Raw genomic sequence first — 24,149 nt, forward strand, 5'->3', positions numbered from 1 at the left:
TCCAACCGCCCACGGCTGTAGCACGTAACGACCTTTAGATTCTAATTCAATGTACACATCTCTATGTAATAGACAAGTATTTCTTATTTCGAAATCAAAGCCCTCGGCTGTAGCACGAAACGATAATGATTCAAAAATAAGAACTACTTTCTATCATGTTGGAAGGCTTTGACCGACACAAGCCCGTTGTGTCATTGGCCAATTACTACTTGATATTATTTAATTTTAGAGGGATTATATTATGTTATAATCATAATCATATTATTAAGAGATTCTTCCTTTTAAATTAAATATTTCAAATCAATAATCGATAATCATATGATTCCCAGATCGGGTGGAGCATTGTCAAGAGGCGTCACTTAATAACCCTTTCTTACAGATAGAAATCTTTTGTTGACAGCACCATCCTTTCTCTCAATATTGAAAATTCATATTCAATTACGTGTTTCATTAACCCAAGAATCTCATGATCGTATTCATAAAATTTATTGTTAAGGCAAGAAACGATTCCTATTCTAGATTTTCTAGAGTACGCCTTATATTGGTTTAAGTTCACCTAAATATATCATCCAATGGTAAACATAGGCATATATCACATATATAAGTATGAATAAACGTAAAGGTAGGCATGTTAAATCATGTTGCATATTAGTCTAAGCATTATACATCTCTATGTATCACATGAGGCATTTAAAAGTAATTAAAACAGTTAAAAACATGCTTTAAAACACTTCTGTTAGCTATAAACAGTCCGAAACAATTTCAGAAAATACAATATAATATACCATTAGATGCGTCTCAAAAAGACGAATCCAACAACACCAAGCATGCCCCATTCTGACCACCCACGCGCCCTCACGCGCCCCGAGAAGCAAAGCCACGCGCTACCACGCGCACACGCGCTGTCAGGTGCGTGTCTGACTGTCTTCCACAAGCCCCCACGCGCACACGCGCCTCACGCGCCCCAAACCCTGAGCTGATGTCAGCATGACGTCATCTGATGACGTCAGCATGACATCATCTGATGACGTCAGCATGACGTCAGCACAGCGCTGACCGTTGACCCGCGCGTGTCTGACACGCGCCGCGCGTGACACACGAGTGCGTGAGCCCCACGCGCGCACGCCAGACGCGCGGTCCTTCCCCTGTTCTAACAGTCGCCGCCACCGCTTTTACTTCGAACAACGTGCCACCACCATCAATATCAGTGCTCTTCCTTAAAAGCACAGCAGCAAGAAAACATATATATATACTAACAGATTATATATATATATTTATTAATTTAATTACGTATTTAATTAAAACAACTTCAAAAAATCATAATAATTAATCCATTCATCATAAAATTATGAAAAAAATACCCAGACGATCTACAACACTTGTAGAACCCAGATCTACAGTCAAAATATTTCTGAGAAACAATTTCTAATCAGTCATAATTAATCAATGATATAACTTGTAAAAATCATAATTAATTCATACAAGCACATAAAATTCTGAAATTTTTATCACAGATCAATATGCATACAACCTATGCTCTGATACCATTGTAGGATTTTATCTATCACAGAAGCATGGTAAAACATTTTTCTTGATATAAAATCCATATAATATGCATACAGATCGTAATTAAATCATATGGATCGTTTCCAACCTTTAAAAGCGATCCAAGAACCACGAGCGGAGGTCCCTAGCACCTGCTCCTCAAGTGTGAAGCACTCCACCGGTATCCACCAAGAAATCAATGTAATGGAGGAGGAGAAGGTGGAGAGAATTAGGGTTTTGTAATTTTTTAGGTTGAGGCAAAATAAGGGTTTATATTATAGGCAAAATTTTTAGCTGAAAATTTTCCCATAAAATATTATTATTATTAACCCTTTATTTTTATTAACCTATTAATTAATAATTAAAACACCTTTTAATTATTAATCCTTTTTCTAAACACTTTAGAAATAATTCTCTCACTTTATTTAATTTCCAAAATTAAATTCTTAATTAATAATATTAAGAACTTTTTATTAATTAATTTATAATTAATTAAATCCCATTTAATTAATTATTAAATTTGCTAATTAATTATTTATTTCACAAATAAATAATTACCAGCCATTATTAATTAATTCCTCCACCATTAAATCATTCTCTTTTATGGTGTGACCCTGTAGGTTCAATATTAAGCCGATAGTAGAAATAAATAATAATAAAACTGTTTTATCATTATTTATATAAATTCTCTAATTCATTAAATATGATTAATTAATTAATCATATTTATTCTACATCGTGAGGGATACTTCTCAGCATATCGTGACTATCCGGATAATACGAATTCACTGCTTAGAATACCAAGAACCCATTCAGTGAATAGTTATCGTACAATTAATTCCTTCTACCCTACAATGTAAATTAGAAACTCCTTTCTAATTTCATTCACTCTGGCCAGAGATTCCTGAACTAGCATAAGTGGATCAGCATTGAACATTCTCTTCCTTCACTGGAAGGGGTAGATCCTTTATTGATCATACACTATCTTCGTGTACAAATTCCTATACCCAGTAGAGCCCTTATAATTGTCCCTGAAGACTAAGAACTAAACCAAAGCATAGTTCAGTGTACACAAGATGACTATGATGACCTCAAGTCTAAGGATACTTGTACAACTATCACTATGTAAACAACTGCTGACACGTGAGTGAACTCCATCAGTTGTTCAGCTGTGTGAGTCATGTTCAGTGAACTTATTCTATAATAAGCATCTACATACTAGCTATAGTGTCACCACACAAATGTCTATGAGAACAGACATCCTTCAGAATGAAGCAAACATAGTATGTACCGATCTTTGCGGATTACTAATTACCAGTTAGTAATCCTACGACCAGGAAATATTTATGTTTAGAGTTATCATCTTTTAGGTCTCATTATTATGATCTCATCATAATCCATAAAAAGCTTTTCTCTAAACTATGGTATATCTTATTTAAACACTTGAATAGATAAAGCCCGCAATAAAACCAAAACAAGTCTTTTATTAATATCAATGAAATCAAAACAGATTACATAAAAGTTATTCCTAAATCCTCATACATGATTGGACTTAGGACACATCTCTTTCATAAAGATGTCAGTTTGGGCTTTATACTGATTGGTGATCTGAAATTGATTAAAAGCTCAATTTCTAAATTGAGATCATCTATCTACCAGCTTGGAGAAGATACTGAAGAGAAGAGAGAGTTGAAGAAGAAGCTTGTTAAAGTCCTTCAAGACAAGGAGGAAGAAAAGTTGAACAACTTTCTGGAAACAACTGTCAGTTATCTTAGGATACTGAAGTAGGTTTTACTCCTTGTACATTTTGTAATTGGTTTTGGCATCATTGAGAATGTAATTTGTGCTTCATTACATTAAGCATAAATTGGGGGAGATTGCTACGTGCTGATTCTCAATGATCAGAAGAAGCTCGGGATCTGACTGCGTTTTAGATGTTATCAGTATTTGATGTATCGTCAGGATTTGATATATCATCAGTATTTGCATGTCATCAGCATCTGAAGGCAGTTTGTTATGAAGATTGATTTTTTTCCTTATTTTGAGTGATGTATATCTGTTATGTTCTGAGTGATAGGACTTTATATATTCAGTTAAAGATATGTATCATTTTCTGTTATTAATTAATAATGCATATCTTAGAATGATTTGTAACAACTGTGTATTATATAAACACATTTTAGGTCATCACATAGTGAAAAAACTCGAGTACCATACGATCTAGCCGCTCTCAAGAACATCAGTATTTCTTGAGAGAGTTTATAACATTTTTTATCAGAAATATAAAGAACTGCTATATTTTTATACTTGTTCGAAGAATTTATACAATTGTATCCAACCCCCCTTAAACAATTGTATTATTACTGGGCAACACAAACAATCTGAAACTAGTCCGGAAAAATCAAAATTAAAACCGATTTAAACCAAGAATTGTTTTTAACAAATACTTAACCTTAGGCTATGATCTTTGTGTCAAAAGATCAGCCCTGAGATGCTCTTTGATTTGGTATAACACTCGCCACAAACTGAAAGGCATATGGCATAGCCTACTCGTTTATTCGAGTATTTAACTCAACTCAAATAAGAATGTAATAAGTAAATAGTGGATTAATCATCAGAGAGATCTCACAATGTAACATCTGTCAAAGAATAAAGAAACATTGTTCATCTGCAGACTTGAAGATTCACTGGAAGAAGTTCAAGAATTTGATCATGCCTCAGTGATATAAATCAAGATCGTGGATTTAATCAAGTGACAGAGATCTCGTCAAGGTATCATTTATTACAAGGATTCAATCAGAATATCAAAGTCAAGACATGAAGAAACGTCACCAAAGTTAGTCACTCATGAACCAGACAGTACATCGAGTGTCAGCATTGAAGTGGCGGAATTGATTCATAAGTCTCAGTGACTTTCAGAAGATTGTCAGAAGAATGGATGCTGCTAAGGGTTAGTATTAATTCTCTATTAATTAATTAAGTCATATAATTTAATTAAGAAAATAAATTATATCTGCAAAGATTAATTTATTGATTAATTGAATTAAATTGATTAATTAATTTAGAATTAATATTAAGGATTTACAAGATTTTAATTGGTTTAAAATCTGCTTAAATTCAGCAAGACAATTCATTTGAACTAGTATGACAATCGGTATGACAATTGATAGTCATACCGAAAGTCATACCAATACATATAATTGTCTTATTAGAATTTCTGTTTAGATTAAAATCAGTTATTAATTCAGCAAGACAATTTATTTGAACTAATATGACAATCGGTATGACAATCTATAGTCATACCGAAAGTCTTGCTAGCTCATTTTTAATTGTCTTGCTAGTTGTAAACATTGTCCTACCGAAAGTCTCACAAGCTTAAAGGATTTTCATTCCAATTCAATCTACTCGGCTGTGTTGTTTAAAAGAAGCAGAAGACCAGTTCAAAAAAAAAGCAATCAAACAGAATACATACTGAAGAACAAAAAGAAAAAGGAGCAGAAAAATATTACATCTCATCTGCAACTTCAAGATCAATTTCTAGATTGTAAAGTTAAATCCAATCAACTAGAAATACTTATCTTGTTCTTGTGTATCAATCTAGCGGATTAAAATCCCTAGAACTTAATCTCAAATCGCATTTAGCATTTGATCTTTTAATTACAAAAATAGAAAAAGTTCATGTCGAATTTATTCTAGAGTTGTAATAATTGATTTGAGATTAATCCCTTATAACCGATACCGTAGTTGTAACACCTTTCAAGTTTAATAAAAGTTTTATTTAACTTGAATTTTGTTTCACAATTTTATTCCGCATTTTATTCGATTACACGGTATTGTTTGCATTCAACCCCCCCTTCTACAAACAAATTGGGACCTAACAATTGGTATCAGAGCCTTCTGATTAACGTACAAATCTAGATCCTAGACTTTTGTGTTTCTTTCACTTCTTGAATTTTTTATTCACTCAAAAAATTCATAATGACTACACAAAAAGTTGGAACCGTTAAAATTCCACTTTTCGATAAAGAAAATTATGTTATGTGGAAGAAGAAGATGCTACTGTTTTTACAGGTTGCTAATCCCAAATATTTGCAAGTGTTGAAGAAGGGTCCAAAAATTCCTATGGTTATGGAACCAGAGGTAATAGAAAATGATGTGGTGATCACCAAAGCGAGAACTTATGTGAAGGATCCTGAGGACTTCTCTCCTGCTGAAATAGAAGAAGCTTCCCTGGATGCTAGCCTTCAATTAATCTTAGTAGATTCCCTTAATCCCCTGATGAATAGACATGTGATGAATTGTAAAGATTCCAAACATATCTGGGAAACTATTGAGATTATTAATGAAGGCACAGAGGAAGTTAGGGAGAACAAACTAGAAATCCTAACCTCTGAGTATGAATACTTTAAATCCAATCCAGGAGAAGGAATCACTGAAGTGTTTGAGAGGTACAATGCATTGATCAACAACCTGAACATTAATGGTAAATACTATTCCATCAGGGAGGTCAACAAAAAGTTCCTTTTAACACTGCCAACTCATCTCGAACATAGAATCACTGCCATAAGAGAAGCAAGAGATCTGAGTGAGATTTCTTTGGAAAGGCTCTATGGTGTGTTAAAGACTTATGAGTTGGAGCAGATTCAGCAGAAGGAAGTTTATGGGAAAGGAAGAGTGGTCAGCACGTCTACTGCTCTAGTAGCTGAAGATCAACAACATCAACAATCTCAACAGTCAGAAAGAATGGTACAGTCTTCCAAGGTTGAAGAAAATATGATAGTAGCAGAATTTGATCCTCCTACTACAAATGAATCAGGAGATGATTTTTATTCCTTGGAAGAACTGGAGCAATTGGAGGATGAGTCAATGGCCCTGATTGTCAAGAGATTCTCAAATGTCAGATTCAAAAGGAATCCCAAGTTCAAGTACAAGTCCAACTACAACAGATTCTAGAAAGGTGGATCTTCATCCTTTAACACCAGCAGTGGTGGGTACAAGATAGGGATGGTTGATCGAAGCACCATTCGATGCTTCAACTGTAATGAGTTGGGACACTTTGCCACAGAATGCAAGAAGCCAAAACAATTTAGGACGAACTCTTATGATTCTAATCAGAAGAGTAAATCTGAAAGGGCTTACCTGGCAAAGGGAAGAAGCTGGGATGATACTGACAGTGAAGATGAAGAAGTTGGGAATCTTACTCTCATGGCTAGTGATGCAAATACCTCATCTTCAAGAAAAGAGGTAAAATTTACCGATGCTGAATTAGTTTATCATCTAGGAGGTTCCTTAGATTGTGCTCGTCGTGATAATGAATTGTTAAATCAACAAATCAAAGACCTTGAGAAAGAGGTCAATGAATTAAGACTTGTGCACATTAATCAAGATAAACTAAAAGAACAAGTATCTTTTCTAGAGAATAGAGTTGACTGTTATAGACAACTCGAAACTATTCTCAAAGACAAGATCACCGGTCTTGAGGCTAAGGTTAAAGCTTACTTTAATTCTTGTTCGAAGTCCAAAGAGTTTTACAATAAGCAGGCTGTTAATCAAACACATGGAATAGGTTATGATTACAATGCTGCTATTGGAAAATTAGGCATAAACTCCCCTCCTCATGTATGTGCTAAAGGCAGGGAAGTACCACATGTGCTTAAGGGTGTTGATGAACCCCTCTATAAAGAATCAATTGCTGAACCATTTGATGAGACCTCTTTTATTATTCAAGAAGAAATCCGTGCTGAAGATAATGCTAATGGGAAAGCTGTCTCCAAGTCAAGTGTGTCAAAAGTTCCAGTCAAGGTTGTGAAAGCAACTGAGACTAACTCAGACACACATGAGTTGGATAACACAAATGCCATGTCTACCATGCATAAGTTGCCTATTGTTAATCCTTCTCATAAAGCATGTGGTGTTCCTGATTGTATGTCTTGTGCTTTTAATCTGTTGTTTGCTTATTTTAATGGTAAGCATGTTTCTAATGATAAGACTACTCCTCGTCAGCATGTGAATAATAGAAAGCATGATAGGTCTAAGACTGCTAGTCCTCCTAAAGCTAGAAAGGAGATATTTGTGCCTAAGCCTAAACAGAAATTTGATAAGGCTGTTTTAAAGGTCAAATGTTCAGTCATTGAGAACGTTGAGAATAGTGAAATTAAGAATGTTGTTTTGCCTGATAAAGGCCAATTTTACAAGTATGCCGGACCCAGCCAAGCTTGGGTTCCGAAGAAGTTCTAATCCATTTGTATTGCAGGGCATTAAACAGGTACAACCGGTAGTGTGGATTCTTGACAGCGGATCGTCAAGACATATGACCGGAGATAGAGCCCTGCTATCAAATGTGGTTGAGAAAGCTGGCCCAGTGGTTACCTTTGGAGATAACAGCAAAGGTTTAACGGAGGGATATGGCTGTTTGCAAGCTGGAAATGTTATCATTGAAAATGTATATGTTGTGCAAGGACTTGAACACAATCTGCTTAGCATTAGTCAGTTCTGTGACAACGGCTACAATGTTTTATTCGACAAGCTGAAGTGTCAGATTCTGCACAAGAAAAGTGAAAAACTCTCCTTAATGGGAATCCGGAAAGGAAATCTGTTCGTAGCTGACATGAACTCTGGAAGCAATCTTGAAGTCAATTGTTTCTATGCAAAGGCATCGTCAGATGAGAGTTGGCTATGGCACAAGAGACTTTCCCATCTCAATTTCAAAACAATGAATTCTCTTGTCAAAAGAGAATTGGTAAGAGGTCTGCCTCAGCTGGAATTCTCTCCAGAAGGACTATGTGAGGCTTGCCAGAAAGGAAAGTCAAAGAAAGCAAGTCACAAAGGCACTGACACATCTTCCATAACTGGTGTTCTGCAATTATTGCACATGGATTTATTTGGTCCAGTTAATATCCTTTCTATGTCAAAGAAGTGTTACTGTCTTGTGATAGTTGATGACTATTCCAAGTATACGTGGGTTTTATTTCTTCACTCTAAGGATGAAACACCACAAGTTGTGATTGATCATATCAAGATGATTGAGTTAGATTCTAACGTCCCTGTTAGAGCAATATGGTCAGATAATGGGACAGAATTCAAGAATGCACTTCTCAATGGATTCTGTACAGACAAAGGGATTACCAGACAATTTTCAGCTCCTAGAACCCCTCAGCAAAATGGAGTGGTAGAAAGGAAGAATCGTACATTGATTGAAGCTGCAAGAACGATATTAAGTGAATCAGGTCTTCCAATGTACTTTTGGGCTGAAGCTGTCAATACTGCATGTTATACTCAGAATCGAACTCTAATCAACAAAGACTTCATGAAAACTCCTTATGAGATTTTGAATGAACAGAAACCTTCTATCAAATACTTTCATGTATTTGGTGCCAGATGATTCGTGCTCAAGGATGGAGATGATCGTCGTGGTAAGTTCGAGGCAAAGGCATATGAGGGTATTTTTGTTGGATATGGAAGAAGATCATATAGAGTGTATATCATTGATCAACACAAAGTAACTGAAAGTGTCAATGTTACATTTGATGACACTAAACTCCCTAGTATCCAAACTGAAGATCCTTCTGAGAAACTGAAGCTTGATGATACGTCAGATTCAGAATCAGAACATGGTCAAGAACCTGAGGTTGTTGCTGGTGAAGAACCTGTTAATCCTGATGATACTCAAGGTAATAGTGATGGAAACTTTGGCAATAATGAAGATACCACTGCTACTGACGGAGAATCTTCAAGTCAACATGGCAACAACTTAGGGGGAGATGCTGAAGGATCATCTAGTAGGACACAACATCACAATGAATTTCAAGGCGAATCATCAAGATCAAATCTTCCAAGACAGACTGTCTGGAATAAAGCTCACCATTTTGAGTTGATTATTGGTGATCCAGATGTTGGAGTCAGAACTAGACGTGCTACTCAAAATGAATGTCTGTTCTCAGGATTTCTTTCTGAGATGGAACCTAAGAAAATTGAAGAAGCACTGACTGATCCAGATTGGGTGATTGCTATGCAAGATGAACTCAATCAGTTTGAAAGTCAACAAGTCTGGAAACTGGTACCTAGGCCTGTACACAAGAAAGCTGTTGGTACTAGGTGGGTATTCAGGAATAAACTAGATGAAGATGGTGTGGTTACAAGAAACAAGGCAAGACTGGTAGCTAAAGGGTATTCTCAAGCTGAAGGCATTGATTATGATGAAACATATGCTCCAGTGGCTAGACTTGAGGCCATCAGGATATTTCTGGCATTCGCAGTATTTTCAAACTTTAAAGTTTATCAAATGGATGTCAAGAGCGCCTTTCTGAATGGAAAGCTGGATGAAGAGGTATATGTAGAGCAACCTCCTGGTTTTGAAGATCCAGATCATTTGGATTTTGTCTTCTTTCTTTTCAAGGCTATCTATGGGCTAAAACAGTCTCCAAGAAAATGGTATGACACTCTCTCTGAATTTCTTATTGAAAATAGCTTTATTAGAGGTGTCATAGACAAAACTCTCTTTTCTAAAACACATAAGAAGGATACTATATTAGTCCAAGTCTATGTGGATGATATAATATTTGGGTCTACTAATGATAATCTCTGTAAGAGATTTGCTAAGTTAATGCACAGCAAGTTTGAAATGAGCATGATGGGAGAGCTGAAGTTCTTTCTTGGATTACAAGTAAATCAAAGGTTAGATGGAACATTTATTTGTCAATCCAAGTATCTCAAGGAACTCCTTAAAAAGTACAATCTAGAGGATTCTGCATCAGCAAGGACTCCATCAACTACAGCTGTCAAGCTTGGACCATGTGAAAACTCCATTAAGGTAGATGTCACAAGCTACAGAGGTATGATTGGCTCGTTACTCTATCTTACTGCAAGTAGACCAGATATTATGTATGCTACATGTTTATGTGCAAGGTTCCAAGCGGATCCTAGAGATATTCATCTCGTTGCTGTTAAACGAATCTTAAGATATCTTAAGGGAACACCAAATCTAGGTATTTGGTACCCTAAAGAATCTGGTTTTCACCTTGTCGGATATACAGATTCAGATTATGCAGGAAGTGTTGTTGATAGGAAAAGCACCTCAGGAAGTTGTCAATTCCTAGGAAGCAGGCTAGTCTCTTGGTACAGCAAGAAACAGCAAACAGTTTCCAACTCAACGGCCGAGGCTGAATATATTGCTGCGGGAAGCTGCTGTGCTCAGATCTTGTGGATTAGGAACCAACTACGAGACTATGGCTCAGTATTGAACAAGATTCCTATTTTATGTGACAACACAAGTGCAATAGCCATCACCAACAACCCTGTGCAGCACTCGAGGACAAAGCACATTGACATCAGGTATCATTTTATTAGAGAGCATGTCATGAATGGTACTGTTGAACTATTTTTTATTCCAACAGAAGAACAAATAGCAGATATTTTCACTAAACCACTTGACGAATCCACATTTACCAGATTAGTTGGTAAATTGGGCATGTTGAATAGTTTTAGTGATTAATTTAGTTAATATCTGAGATCTGTTCTTGAATGAATTTACAAATGAATTTTTCATAAATGAAAAATTCATTTGCAAATTTATGTTATCATTTTATCATATTTCTTGCTTATTTCTATGTAATATATATTATCTTATCTATTTTTATTTTCCCTTCTTGTTAATTTAAAATATCTCAGAATATTTTATTTTCTCTAAAAATATTTTTCTATGAATTTTATTTGCTAAAATTCAACAGAAATCTATTTTTGGAATAAAAATAATAAATTCTGATATATTGTCTTTGGTTCTGTAAATATTATAGGTCTGTATTTCAGTTTTGCTATTTTGTTATATAATTTCTGTACATATTTGAGTGTCTTTCTACTGAAATGACAATCGGCAAGACAATTGAAATTGTCTTGCTGAAAATCATTTCAGTACTTATATATATATACTTATTTTCATATTAATTCTGTGTGAAATCCTTTTATTTCCAGAATGACAATCGGCAAGACAATTGAAATTGTCTTGCTGAAAGTCATTTGCGAATATAATTGTCATTTCAGTGTTTTTCAGTATAGTTTTATACTGGCAAGACAATCGGTATGACTATTGATTGTCTTGCCAGTTATAAACATTATATATATATATTTTATTTTATTTTATACTGGTATGACAATCGGTATGACTATCAGATTGTCATACCAGTTATATATTATCACTTGTTTTATTCTTATTCTTTTCGGTTATTTTCTTTCTTTTGCCTGGTATGACAATCGGTATGACAATCCAGGATTGTCATACCAGCTGTTATATAAAGGCGTTTGTTGTTTTTTTTTTTAACCATCACAACAGTTTTCTTTTCTTTCAAAAATTCGAACAGTTTCCTCATTCTCTCTCTTCTCTCTCTTCGATCAAAAACATCTTCAAATCTGTTTTGATTCTCCTTTGCTCGAGTTTTTACTCAGCTTACTAATTCATCACTTTGTGGTATATACATACAAGTATATACATACAAAGGTGCTGTTGAATTTTTGTTAAATCTATATTTTATTTCGATTTATGTTTGTTGATTTTGAGCATTTTTATTTCTTATTTTAATTTCTGATTTGTGTCGTTTGGTCTTTCAAAACTGTGTTTGTGAGTTAGGAATTTTAACGAGATACATTTCTGTCTAAATTTTTCGATTATAATTAATTTAATTCAAATTATTAAATAAATTTAATTAATTCGAATTTTCTTAATATTATTCTTAAAATTCTGAAAGCGTGTGTCTTATTATTATTTTAAATGGCTCTCAATTTCCAAATTGTCGCGCATAATCAGGTTGGTTATTTTAATCCGGAAAAATGTGATGTTGAAAAATTTAAGCCATGGATTAGATTTTTAAATGACCATTCGATTGTTAGCTCTGCTATTAAATCAAATGTGATTTTAAACGTCGATCTACTTAGACTGATTTGCACAACCTCTACTGTGGCCGATGATTCAAAATCTTTTTCATTCACCGTCGCAAACACACAGTATGTAGTTGATGAAACAGTCGTCAATCGTGCGTTAAATTTTCCACTAGACAATTTCTGTAATTTACCCTCTGAAAATGATATCACAAATTTTTTCAATGCTATTCACTATCAGGGGGTGATCAATTTAACCAAACTTTCTAAATCAAATTTGGTGTCTGAATGGGATATTTTCTTCGATACACTTTCCAAAGTGTTTGCCAACTGCACAAAATCCAATTTTCATAACATCACTTCCACTCTGCAGTATATTGGTCTTGCGGTTGTTTTCAATCAAAGGATCAATTTTGGCAAACTACTTTTTCCCATTCTCTTGAGACGTCTAACTTCTGCTTTACGTGATCATTCTACAAATCGTAGGGTATCATGTTACTATGCTCGTTTTCTCATGCTTATAGCAGATCATCTTCTCACACCTGAACACAAAGCCCTTTTTGCTAACTCTGCAGTAACCGAACCCCCTCCAGTTAACAAAAAGATTTACACTCGCCAAGACACAACCTTCAAATTCATGCAAGTTCCAGTACTTGTATCTGCTTTCATGGCCACTTATATTCCTTTACCTATTTTCAATCTTCCCGGCCATGAACAGCAACATCAACCTCCAGTGGTTCAAGCCACCCAGGCTCCTCCAACATCAGATGCTCTTCCATTACAGGTAGTAATTCCTCACTCTCACTCCCTTCCTACTTCTGTTGAAAGACCCCCAGTGGTTGATAGGGCTGACCATGAAGTTGTAGAACCACAGCTTCAATCCCAGGTCATAGAGCCAAACACAGAGTCACATTCTATCTCAACCTCTCCCCCACTGTCTAAAATATTACCCAGAAGATTACTAGGAAGTAGTACATTGTTAAATATGAGTGAACCCTCAGCTCTGCCTCCTCCTAAGAAAAGAAGAACATATTCTGAGGCATCTGAAAGCCCATCCTTGTCCTCCCAACAGGACATGGACTTTGAAATGGCCAATGAACAGTTACTAGAGGCATTCTCTCAACAGGATGCATCTATTGAAATTCGCCATAGGGCCATGGCATCTTGTACTGAGTCAGGCACAATTCCATTACTCACAATGGAACCATACACTTCCCCAGATCATACTCAGGACACACAGCGAGGAGTGCACGTAGAGTCGGTTACAGTGCCTGCCATAGTTACGGCAGAAGAGCAGTCACATGCTTCAGAGGGAAAATCTGACTCTCCGCCATCTTTAATAGAGTCATTTTCTCCCCTCCCAGATCCATCACCTCTGGCTCCCTTATGGGATTCTCCACTCGCAGATTTATCTGGAGAAAGTGGAAGGTAACTCGGTCAATCTATCCCTGAAGCAATTCAGACATCTATTCCAAAAGATTTGATAGTATTGACTGAGGATCGGGACTCGCGAATTCCCATTGCACCACCACTGACCTCTCTTGAAGAGGCTAGGGTGATTTTTAATGCAGGTACAGAAGAACAGCAACAGGAAGACTCCTCACGAGCAATTATATTGAGAGAAACACATGCACGTGAGGTGAGTGAGCCAAACACGAGTGAAATTCAGGTGAGAGCACACACAGACACTGATACTGTAAACCTGTTAGCTCAGATTGCTGCCCTAAAAGAAGAACTTGCTAAAAGCCAAGCGGAAGCTCAAGCATTCAAAGCACAAGTGGTTGAACGGTCTTCTTCTTCCACCTCTGTCAACAATCAGCTTGCAATCATAAGGAATGACATCTCAGATCTAAAGACCACTGTAATACCAAAGCTCAATTCTATTCAGGACACTCCAACTTTATCAGCTGATGACATATCCAACTTTTGCTCTCTACATACAAGAATGACTTCTCTTGAAGACCTCGTTGAGATGAATCATTCACTGGACTCCTCAAGATTTTTAAAGATAGAGACGGGCATGAAACATCTCAATGAAGGGATGAAGCACCTATATTACATGATCAAGAATTCTCATTGCCCTAATGAAGAACAAAGAACTTATTTTGAAGGACCGTCTGGTGGAGGATCAGGCTCTGGAGGTGATGGAGGTTCCAAAGGAAGATCAGAAGAGGATCCCTCAACTAAGGGGGAGAAGAAAGGAAGTAGTGCCAAAGGGAAAGAAAAAGATACCTCTGCTGGAAACAAAGGAAAGGCTGATGATGTCTACTACAGTGGAGAACATGATGACTTTGATATTTTTGACATTCCCACTGAACCAGTTCAGGAAGATAAAGATGGGTTATTTGAAGCTGAAGAGGAAAGTGATTTTGAAGATTGGGAAGAGGAAGATACAGTGGATCCTATGTCTGAGAAAGAATTTCAGAAGGAGCAGTCAGAGATGAAAAGAAAAGAAGCTGAACTCAAGAAGGTCTCTCAGATCATTGACAGGAGGAAAGACATACAAAGAACAGAAACTCTTCAAAAGCAACGTCTTCATGACATTAAGGCTCAAGAAAGGAGAAGAGATGTCAGACTAAAGATTGGTGAAAAATGGGATGAAGCTAGGAGAGTACTCGATATGCCTCAGCTGAGCACTAACAATGATAGGCAGTTCTTACATCTTCTTGACAAGCTGGAAATCTCAAATCCTAACAATGACATGTACATGAATGCTATCAAGACTGAAGTCTCAAGGATCACAGCTGCTTTTGATAGATCCCTAAATGAGATGACCATTTTTGTATATTGTCAGAGTGAAGGATCATTCAAGGTGTCACTTCATCTATTTGAGAATCGTTCTTTGTCAGAGATTTGGGTTCTTTTAAACAAAGTCAAAAGAAGCTCAGAATTGAATGAAGTTCTTCGAGAAAGGCTTAAAGAGTTTGCCAGCAGGGCTAGTCCTCAAGTGGTCAACAATCCTCATCAGGTGAGATTCTTTAAGTCTGATTATCTTCAAATCTGTCAGCTAGATGTACAATCTCTTAAAGACTACTCAGCTAAGCATCTGGTCTGGATGGAACATCATTTGAGAACTGCTGGATATTTATCCATGTTGAAGACTCAAGCTGCTGACTTGATTCAAGCTTATTGTGAAAAGAATGTTAAAAGGTACACTCAACTCAAGAATAAGCTGAAGTCAGTTGGAGTTCAACCAGTCAGACCAGCAAGCTTCACTTCAGAAAAGGATCGTGTCTTTGACAAGGAATTGCTTCAAGATTTAGAAGAAGGTGAAGTCAGAAGAGAAGACAACTGAAGTCAATTAGCTCAAAACTCAATGTAATATGATTAGAGCTTTATAAATCAAGATAGTCTAATGTAGTTATACGTTCAGGCTAGAGGAACATCTATCTTGTATTCACTTGTAAATTTCATTTGGAATCTGGAAAATGTTAAATATAATTCAGAACTTTTCTGCTATTTACTTTACATTACTGTTTATATCTTTTTCTTATTTGTTAGTTGAGTTATCCTCTAGGTATTTGTTGTTATTGTCTAACAAGCAAATAGGGGGAGATTGAAAGGCATATGTCATAGCCTACTCGTTTATTCGAGTATTTAACTCAACTCAAATAAGAATGTAATAAGTAAATAGTGGATTAATCATCAGAGAGATCTCACAATGTAACATCTGTCAAAGAATAAAGAAACATTGTTCATCTGCAGACTTGAAGATTCACTGGAAGAAGTTCAAGAATTTGATCATGCCTCAGTGATATAAATCAAGATCGTGGATTTAATCAAGTGACAGAGATCTCGTCAAGGTATCATTTATTACAAGGATTCAATCAGAATATCAAGTCAAGACATGAAGAAACGTCACCAAAGTTAGTCACTCATGAACCAGACAGTACATCGAGTGTCAGCATTGAAGTGGCGGAATTGATTCATAAGTCTCAGTGACTTTCAGAAGATTGTCAGAAGAATGGATGCTGCTAAGGGTTAGTATTAATTCTCTATTAATTAATTAAGTCATATAATTTAATTAAGAAAATAAATTATATCTGCAAAGATTAATTTATTGATTAATTGAATTAAATTGATTAATTAATTTAGAATTAATATTAAGGATTTACAAGATTTTAATTGGTTTAAAATCTGCTTAAATTCAGCAAGACAATTCATTTGAACTAGTATGACAATCGGTATGACAATTGATAGTCATACCGAAAGTCATACCAATACATATAATTGTCTTATTAGAATTTCTGTTTAGATTAAAATCAGTTATTAATTCAGCAAGACAATTTATTTGAACTAATATGACAATCGGTATGACAATCTATAGTCATACCGAAAGTCTTGCTAGCTCATTTTTAATTGTCTTGCTAGTTGTAAACATTGTCCTACCGAAAGTCTCACAAGCTTAAAGGATTGTCATTCCAATTCAATCTACTCGGCTGTGTTGTTTAAAAGAAGCAGAAGACCAGTTCAAAAAAAAAAGCAATCAAACAGAATACATACTCAAGAACAAAAAGAAAAAGGAGCAGAAAAATATTACATCTCATCTGCAACTTCAAGATCAATTTCTAGATTGTAAAGTTAAATCCAATCAACTAGAAATACTTATCTTGTTCTTGTGTATCAATCTAGCGGATTAAAATCCCTAGAACTTAATCTCAAATCGCATTTAGCATTTGATCTTTTAATTACAAAAATAGAAAAAGTTCATGTCGAATTTATTCTAGAGTTGTAATAATTGATTTGAGATTAATCCCTTGTAACCGATACCGTAGTTGTAACACCTTTCAAGTTTAATAAAAGTTTTATTTAACTTGAATTTTGTTTCACAATTTTATTCCGCATTTTATTCGATTAAACGGTATTGTTTGCATTCAACCCCCCCCTTCTACAAACAAATTGGGACCTAACACGAACGGATTCAAGAACAGATCAGAGGATTAATTTATGTGCAAGAACAATTTCTCACCCCCACTTTCTAATTTCTATTTTATTATTATTTAGGATACCTCTGAAAATAAAAATAAAATAAAAATAAGAAAAATCTGATATTTATATTAACAGAAAATAAATGCCCCAAAATCAAATAAGGGTGTTTTTATCCCCTAATTAAAATAATTAGACCCAAAAATAATAATCATGGGAAATAATTTTTAAATCAAATAAATATAAAATTTATGTCAAAATTTCCCAAAAATTATGAATAATTTAAAAATGCAAAAAATATGGATGTTTGAAATACGAATAATTTGATAAAAATAAAAATATGAATTTTGTGGGATTTGACGTCCCAGTGGGGTCCCGGTCCGTTTATTTTTTAGAATCCGAAACATTTTCTAAATTAACAGAAAACCCCGAAAATACTTAAAATGCATGCAAACACACATAAAACGAGAGAAAACCAGTACCTCGGTAAAGACGCTAATAAACACGCGTCTAGATTGTGGATCGATTCATATAAATGCATTTTAAACACATACAATTAATCGAAAAAAATTCTGGTCCTTGCGGGGCCATTGATAACAAGTATAACATGTCACAACTTGGCAATAATCATTTTAAACTCATGTAAACACATAATATTTATTTAATTATTACAAAATATTCAATTAATTTTCCCAGATATTACAGTTGAAGTTTGGTCTTTTTGCTAACATAAACTGTTGAAGTCTTTTCTTTTCTCCTTACAGAATTCTGCAAACCAACTTCCTTAGCAATTTCAACAATTTTGGCTGTTTGAGAATCAATAATTGTCTGATCAGAATTTGACACTATCATGTCAGGAATTGCTTGAGACCTGTCAGGATTTGATAATGACTTGTCAGGATTTGTAGATTCCTGATCTAGAGCAATGTCAGCCAATATATTAAGACCATCTGTTTGCTTTTTAACTCTTTCTACTGCCTTGAACAGTCTCATTTTCTTAGGCTTAGCAGCTGCAATTGAAATTTGGTCTTCTTCTGCAATAACACCAGTAACCTCCACTGGTCTAGAAGGCATCTTGAAACTATCACTCTCAGTGTCTGATGACTCATCTACCAGCTTAACACAAGTTGTAGATTTCCTTCTCTTTCTACCTACATTCTCCTTAATGCTTGTTAATGATGAAACATTTTTTTTCCTTTCTCCACCTTGTTTCTTCAATAATTTAGGTGAATGTGAACCAATCTTTGAACCTAATTTTCTCTGAGACACATCAGTCCTAGCTATTGGTTTTGTTTTGACAACTGAATCCTTTTGGGAGGAATCAGAGGTGACATAGTATTTAGATTTAAGTGATGAAAAAGAAACACTTTGGTCAGGAATAGGGTTGGATGTGCCCTATTCCATAGTGTCAGGATTTGGAAAACTGTACCTCTCCTGAAAGTATCCTTCCGTTTTGCTAAATCAATAAGAGATTTAAAATTGATTTGAAAAATCATCAACCATTTACCTTTTTTTTCAAATGAAAAACCAGTATAAACAATACCACTTTTTTATGAGAAGACACTGTGTAAATCATCTGATTTCTGCTCGAAGCCTGTGTTCTTGATCTGTTCGTTGATATTGAAATAACTTGAGAATAATTAATTGTGCACATGTGAAATATGTAATGTTAAACAGAAAAATATAAAATCAAACATTATCCACAAATGCAAACATCAAAGGAAAGATGAATAGTCATATTATAAGTCGAATAGAAGAATAATCAACAAAAGATTTCCATTAATAATAAGACTTAAGTACAATAATGGAAATACAAGAAATTTTAAAGATGAAATTAATCCTAACTCCTAAAAGCTAGAGCTATTCCTTCTTCGCCTTCTTTGCATCATTCTCCCTCTGCATCACTCGGCGATGGAAGATGCGTGACATAGAGACTGCTAGAGAAATAATATCCTCTTGCAGCTCTAGAGTTGCACGGAGGTGTCGTTCCGCCTCTTCTTGTAATATCCGGGACATAGCGTGTAATTTTTTTATCAATAAATGATTATTGTGTGATTATTATGTGAATTTTTGGTGAATTATCTGATGATTGATAATAATATTTAGATATTTATATGTGATAGGATATGACTATGTTAATTTTATTATATCCAGAATAAAATATAGATAATTGTGATATTTTCTGGTAATTTTTGGATTGTTATATGATTTTAAATTATTTATAAATTTATTATTTATTTTCTAAATAATTACAAAACCATTTTATAAAGCCGGGAATCTTCCAACTTCAACCGTTTTTATGTTTTTACAACCTGAAACTCTTCCAAAAATGCCTCCCTAACCTAATATGGTAATTCCGAATATTTTCCGTGTTTTAACTTTTTCGATCTGGATTACAATTCGATACGATAATCATTTCGATAAAGCAACAAAATCCGTATTCTCGAAAGAGGGGATAATATTATGTTAGTTTCGTATAAAGTGTTTTATAAGAAATCCGGTTTGAATAATTATCCAATACGGGTATTAAATCGGATCATTTTTGCAGTTACTTAGCGGCTAAGTAACTAATTATCGATCCAATACGATCCAACACGGACCAATATTCCATAAATATAAATAGCTCTTTTCTTATTTTATTTTACTCGTATATTCATAATCAAACAGTAAAAACCAGTAAAATACAGAGAAAACCCTATTTAAACGTCGCGTTCTTCATAATCAAACGCACAAACGAAGACGTTACCGAACTCCGATTCGAGCATGCCATATATCAAATCGAAGCTCTCAAAAAGCTCTTCCTCAATCAATCAACTATTTTGGTGCATAAATTGAGGTAATTTTCTTATTTAATTGTTTTATTTCAAATTAATTAAAGATTAAATTATGGATTTTTGTTCTTCATCTTTTCTTCCTGGTCATTTTGGTATATTATATGTCAAATTTGGAGTTCAATAACATGTAGAAAAGTGTGTTTAATTCTCGGATTAAAGAAATTAGGGTTTTAATTATTTGAATGTTCTTAATTTGATTTGGGATTTTTAAATTGGTGGATTCTAGGTATGAATAAGATGTACTTGTCGAAACGGAGTAAATCAAGTGCTTAGTTGCTATGTTTAATTCCTGTAAGGCATCACCGGAAAAGCTCTAAATCCGGCCGATTTTAATGGTGTTTTCACCGGAAAACACGGTCCCAGGTTACGAATAAGAACAGAGCGCAGCTGTGAGTTTCTGGGAGAATCATGAGTGTGTTTCTGTAAAGGATTTCACCAAACGATTCGGGATTTGCTCGAATTGGGCTCGCCGGAATCTGCGTATGCGTTTTTCCGGCGGGTTTCCATGTTCTTGATTGACCCGTTCGGGTCGACCTTGGACCCGGAATAGACCCAGTTTTGATCTGTTTATTTCAAAAACCGTTTCCGAAATTGTGTTTTTACAATTTAAAGCCCCAAGGTTTCTGAACTTTGCAAATTTGAGATGTCTGTTTTAAAAACTTACAAAAAAGGAATTATGTTTTAAATTATTTTAAAAATGATTTCTTTATTATTTTAAAAATCAGAAAACTATTTATTTAATTATTTTAATTAATCATTAATTAATTTTAATTGATTCAATAATTAGATTTAATTATTTATTTCTGATTTAAAAATTCAGAAAAATAGTTTCGAGCTTTAAAATATTATTTTAAATTATTTTCAAAGCTCGATAATTAGTATTAAATTATTTTGAAGTCAGATTCGGGCATTCAAACCCTGTTATTTAATTGTAAAATGATTCGGAGACCCATTTTAATTCCGAAAAATGTTCAAAAATTCGTAATAAATATCTGGAAAATCATTTTGATCCCGAATCTTCTTTGAAAATTATTTTGATTGAATATCTTGTGTGCTATGTGCTACGTGCTATCTGATTGATGTGTTATATGCCTATGTGATTATTGATTGACGATTTTTGCTGTAACTTTCAATCCGTAAATCGGATTTGGGTAAAACGAAGGGTAGATAAAAGCTTATGACATCTATGTGATGATTAGAATGATATGAGATTAAGTATTGATAGATACTTGTGATGCCTAGGAGAGTAAGCGAGTCATATATGCAGAACAACCATTGTCCAAAACAAGCACATTCTTCTTGTTTCCCTGTAATCAGAAATATGGCAATCAGTTAGAATTTTTAAGAACTTGCACTTATTGGGTCCTTTTGGAAATCTTATGTATTTTTGCAGTTGAATACTTCTTGTCAGTAGTTGAACCATCAGGAATTGCTCCATCAGGATTTGTCTTGATAGTTTTAACTCTATAAGATATGTGCACATTCAGTTTAGCAGTTCTATTTAAAACAACAAATTATTAAATTTAGGTAAAGGATCATAATTATTGTGATACAGACTATGATAATCTTTAAAAGTGTAAACAGAATGCCAACTGCTACTAGAATGAGAACAAGGGTTCCATGGTTTATAAAGAATTGATCTACCACTAAAATCAGACTCAGGAATCTTAGTAACTTTCTTTTTAGGCTTCCTGAAATAGCAATATGATTAGTATTTCCACAGTTAAAACAAGCTTTCCTAGGAGCATCAGGAATATACTTATAGTTTCTTGCCTTATTTATTCCTTGTTTACCATTTCTACCTCGCTTAGACCTAGATTTGTGAGTCCTAACAGTTACCTCACAAATTTTCTTGTCTAAATGACTTTTAGAAAGAAGTCCTATATATTTGTTTTTTCTTGTATTTTAGGCTCTTTTTTCTTTTTATCAGAGACTCTAGGTTCAAATTTCTTCTTATCAGGATTCTTAGAGGTAGAACCAACTTCATAAACAGTCTTCACTACATTTTCATCAGTTTTTACAAACTTAACATGAGTAGTGTTATTAATAGCCTTATTGATATTCCTATCAGTAAATTTATTATAACCTAGACATTATTTATAATTCTTATCACTGATGAAACTATGAACTTTTCTTCCTGAAATCATCCATGTTTTAATCACTTCTCTTTCTTTCTCAAGAACTTTCTCTAGTCTGGCATATTTGATGTTTATCTGAGTTTCATTATATTGTTGGGTCTTTTTACATGCTTTTTATTCTCATGCATGATACTAACTCAGCTTCTAGGAAATCATTTCTTTCTCTAAGCTTTTTATTATTAGCAATCAAACAATCACATTCAATAATCTTACATTTAAAAGTGACATGCAGAGAGTACAAGAAAGTTTTCAGTTCAGAAAAATTATTAGTATTAACAGGGAATACAACTGAAGGTACCTTATCAGTTCTTGAAGTATCCTCTCCATGCATTGCCATAAGTGTATATCATTCATCATCATTATCAGTTCATAATGAGTCCATCCAATCATTGTTAGAGTTTGTTGTGAACAAAGCTTTTCCAGTTGACTTAGGGCACTCAGTAGCCAGATGTCCCCTTTCATTGCAGTTGTAGCAAGTCATCTTGGTCTTGTCAAACTTCTTTCCCTTGGTGTACTGTCCATCATTTTTTCTGAACTTGCCTTTGTCATCTCCAGAGAATTTTCTGTTGAAACCACCTTTCCTTTCTGGTTTTATAAACCTTATCCTTCGAAAACCTTTAATCAGCATTGCAGCCATTCTAACAACTTGAGGATCATCTAGTTCGATCTTAGAATCCTCATCAGTATATATGTCAGGGTCTGATGATCCATCAAGATCTTACTCTTCCACTATGTTTCTTCTTCTTGACCTATCACTTATCTTTTCCTTTCCTTATGAGTCTCATCATCAAGAGCCACAACCTTCATCTTCTGACCCTTTTTATTCTTCCTTTGTGAGATCTCCAAGTCTTGAGTTTTCAGCATCCCATACACTTCATCCAGAGTCAGTATATCAAGATCATATTGATGCCTGATTATTGAGGCTTGAGTATCCCAATCTTCTGAAAGAACTCTCAGAAACTTGGTGTTTTGGTCTTCTCTATCATACTCTTTTCCAACCAATGATAGATCATTCAGTAGTGTCAGAAATCTATCATAGATGTCAGTAATTGACTCATCGGCCTTGGCATCAAATTGCTCATATTCTTGCACAAGAATAGCTCTTCTGTTCTTCTTTATTGCCATTTACCTTTACACAGTATCTCTAAGGCATCTCATATCTTTTTTGTAGTCTTGCAGGAAATCACCCTGCTGGACATCACATTGTCCAAACTATTGTGCAGAATATTCCTGACTTTTGCGTCCTAAAGCATTATAGCCTTCTCAGAATCTGACCATTCTGATTTTTCTTTCCTAATATAGTGTCCAGGAACATCTGTTGTCATGGACACAGACTTCATAGGATAGGGAGGTCCAACTTTGATGATGTCAACATATGCATCATCAATAGCTTCCAGGAACATCAACATCTTTACTCTCCATGTAGAATAATCAGGTTTCTTCAGGATGGGAATTTTCATGCTTTCATAATTACTTCCGGACATCTGATGTAACGACTGGGAAATTTACGTTGTACTATATCATAATTATAATAAAATATGTGTATTAATATGTCATTTATATGTGATTAAATGTGTTGAGTCATTAAACCCTAACTGCTACGTGTTACGTGTTACCTGTTTTGATCCAAACATGTTTTGGATATTTATGGAGTGTTTTATTGCAAGTTAGATATTTTATATCAAAACCCGTACAGCTCAAAACCATGTTTTAAATGCCCGTATTTCAAACAAAATCATTGGCCCTATTTTGCCAAAAATGCCCTATACCATAGCGCTATTCTGAACCCCTAGACGTTTTACAAATTGACCTTTTTCGCGAAAAACGACTTTTCCGGGCAC

This window comes from Apium graveolens, chromosome 9 (assembly GCF_009905375.1).
Source record: "Apium graveolens cultivar Ventura chromosome 9, ASM990537v1, whole genome shotgun sequence".
Classification (NCBI taxonomy): domain Eukaryota; kingdom Viridiplantae; phylum Streptophyta; class Magnoliopsida; order Apiales; family Apiaceae; genus Apium; species Apium graveolens.